Source organism: Dipodomys ordii, unplaced genomic scaffold, assembly GCF_000151885.1.
Source record: "Dipodomys ordii isolate 6190 unplaced genomic scaffold, Dord_2.0 Scaffold3, whole genome shotgun sequence".
In the NCBI taxonomy this organism is placed as follows: Eukaryota; Metazoa; Chordata; class Mammalia; order Rodentia; family Heteromyidae; genus Dipodomys; species Dipodomys ordii.
Genome location: NW_012267219.1, coordinates 618,320 through 621,521, shown reverse-complemented (window position 1 = coordinate 621,521; position 3,202 = coordinate 618,320). Strand labels below are relative to the sequence as shown.

General features: G+C 36.7%; 1 pseudogene; it reads left to right on the top strand.

Moving 5' to 3' along the window:
• The first annotated feature begins 392 nt into the window (after positions 1-392).
• On the top strand, positions 393-2,905 carry LOC105987079 (annotated as a pseudogene).
• Positions 2,906-3,202: the final 297 nt, after the last annotated feature.

Genomic DNA, 3,202 nt, shown 5'->3' with positions numbered 1-3,202 from the left:
TGCATAATGGAGAAAAATGTATGAAGACATTGGCTTTTGGTATTTGAATTTTTTCCTGTTTGTATTATTCATCAAAATTGTGCTGCTTCCTTTTACTTGTACATAACATATGTAATTGAAATCACTTAAGTAAAAACACAAATACAGGAAAACTTATCTTCCTTAAATAATTCTTACTTTTTTTGTAAATATGACAGTCCATGTCATTGCCCATGGCTTATTAATTGATATAAATGTAAGATCTTTGGGATATTTTTTCAGAGTTTAACAATCCATTCCTCTCTGTCATCTTATAATTGTAAGCAAATATCCAAATATTGATAGCAAAAGACAATTAAAAGAAAGGCTTTGCGCTGTTTACAAGAAGGACAGATATCAACTCATTTGTGTACATGAATCCAGATAAAGATGAAGTTCTAAGGTTCCAAGTTACCCTACCTATGTCACTGCACAAAGTATTATCTTGACACTTGGAATGACAGGTTACATGAAGTGAACCCTACTGTAATTTCTTTTCCAGCTGATGGATAATAAGCTCTTCTGTGCAGACACAGTGATATTCCTGCTAGCCATAATTTATCTGTTCCATTTAGAGTAGACCCAGGGGGACTGGTTGAGTTAATAAACAAGAGACATCATGGAGATGGGTGTTCTCAGTATATTAATTGTTAAACAATATCCCCAATTAGTATTCAATTTAGAATAAATGAGGTGATAGTGGGCTGAAATCAGAGCACAGACATGGAAAGATTTACATTGTCGTAAACATTGATAAAAACTGAAGAATGGAAAAAATAGAAATGTGTAGTCTTCAAGCAGAAATAGAGTAAAACTATGTATAAGTTATATTTCTTAGGGAAGTTTTGTTTTAGGGAAAATTTGGAATGCTTTAGAAGGAAGTTTGACAAAGTCACCCTCAAAATGTTGGATTATTTTCTCATTTCTCTTTAATTTTATCATGAATTCATCCATATGGGCACCCACTTAAACCACTTCATGTACATTTTCTTTAAAAGTTTGCTTTCTGTGAAGTTTTCAATGTTGACAAAGTATCTCTAGTTTTCCACTTTTTATGTTTGCTGAGAAAAATCATTTTCTGTAACATTTATGGCACCATAGGGACACAAGAGGTTTTATCTTTGTTGCTGTTGTTTTAAATTAACTCAAAATGTATTATGTGATTTTTTTGTTTCTTTTGTATGTTCTTCTCCCATGGTATAACTCCTGTTTTCACTGTATTTGATTCCAGTGCCCTGCATCTTGTTATACATTTTTCTAATTTGGCGAGGGGAAGAAAAATAGCAAAATGCTGAAAGAAGGCAGAATACAGGTTGACCCATTGTAACAATAAGATGTACAAGACAGTATGTTGAAAAGGAACTCAGGGGTGGGTGGGGGGAGGGAGACTGAGGAGCTGGGGAGGGAAGGGATGGAGGGGGAAAAAAGGAGGAGGGGTAACAGTGCTCGATAGGAAATGTACTCATTACCTTACTCATATAACTGTAACCCCTCTGTACAATATCTTTACAATAAAAATATATTAAAAAATTTATGTCACCAGTGACAATATACTTAAGATATTAACTAAATTCAGGAATTTTAAAAAAAGGCTATTTGATTTTAAAGAATTGAAATATGAGTCAGAGCTTACCACTAACAAAATAGAAAGCCTACATTTCAAATGACCAATATGCCTCCTATACATTGGGAAGACCGGTTCTATTCTGAATATGTGAAAAACCTCTGCATTTATGTAAAGATACTAATGAAACAGAACATATGTTTGAGATGCTAAACTCTGATTTGTGCAAATATTTGTACATCGGTACTTTTCTGCATATGACAGTTTGCATGACTGAAAGGGAAGAAATGTCTTTTGTTAAATGTGATACTATTTTTTATTTTCTGTAGTTTTGTTAAAACAATAGAGAAATAAGGGACAAATCAGAGGAGACCGTGTTCATTTTGCTGGGACTGACAGATGACCCTCAGCTACAAATTGTGGTTTTCCTGTTTCTCTTGGTCAGTTACATCTTGGTGATGATGGGGAACTTTGTCATCATCCTGCTCACACTGCTGGACCGCCATCTCAAGACTCCCATGTACTTCTTCCTTCGAAATTTCTCCTTCTTAGAAATTGCATTCACCACAGTTGGCATCCCATGCTTCTTGACCAGCATTCTCACTGGGGTCCTACAATGGTTGTGCAACTCAACTCTTCTTTTTGTTCCTATTAGGCCTCACTGAGTTTTACCTCCTGGCTGCCATGTCCTAGGAGTGCTACGTGGCCATCTGCAAACCCCTGCATGAACAGCAAGGTGTGCCACCAGCTGGTTTTCAGCTCCTGGCTAACTGGATTCTTAATTATCCTTCCTCCTTTGTTCTTAGGACTGCATATGGGTTTCTGTGCATTGTGAACGTTCAACCACTTCCTCTGTGACACCCCCTCTTTCCTGCAGATCTCTTGCACAGATACACTTTTCATAGAAATGTTGGCTTTTGTTTTAGCTTTGTTGACGCTTGTCATTACACTGCTTTTAGTGGTTCCCTCTTACATATTCATCATCCAAACTGTTACAAAATTCTCTTCTGTCCAACAACAAGCAAAATCCTTTTCCACCTGTTCCTCATACATGGCTGTTGTCTCCATTACTTATGGGAGTTGTGTCATTATGTATAGGAAGCCCTCAGAAAAGGAAAGGGTGATGTTCAATAAGGGTGTGGCAGTTCTCTATACTTCTATGGCCCTGATACTGAACCCTTTCATCCATACTCTGAGGAACCAGCAGGTGAAAGATGCTTTCAAGCATGTGCTTGAAAGATTTTGTTCTTTTCAAAACAAACCGAATTTGGACAGAAACAACATGTTGCTGGAGCTTGCAATGTACTTGTCAGGTTTTTTTAATATGTATTTTTTATTGTAAAGATACTATACAGAGTGGTTACAGTTACACAAGTAAGGTAATGAGTACATTTCTTCTTGAACATTGTTACCCCCTCCTTTGTCTTTCCTCTACCAACCCTTCCTTCCCCACCTCCTGAACTCCTCTGACTACCCATGCTGAAGTTGGGAAGTTCATTTTCAACATAGTGTCTCCTACATCTCATTGTTACAAAGGGTCAACCTGTATCCTTATTTAAGCATTTTGTTGTTTCCCTTCTCCTCCCCAATTTAGAAAAATGTATAAACAAGATGCAGGGC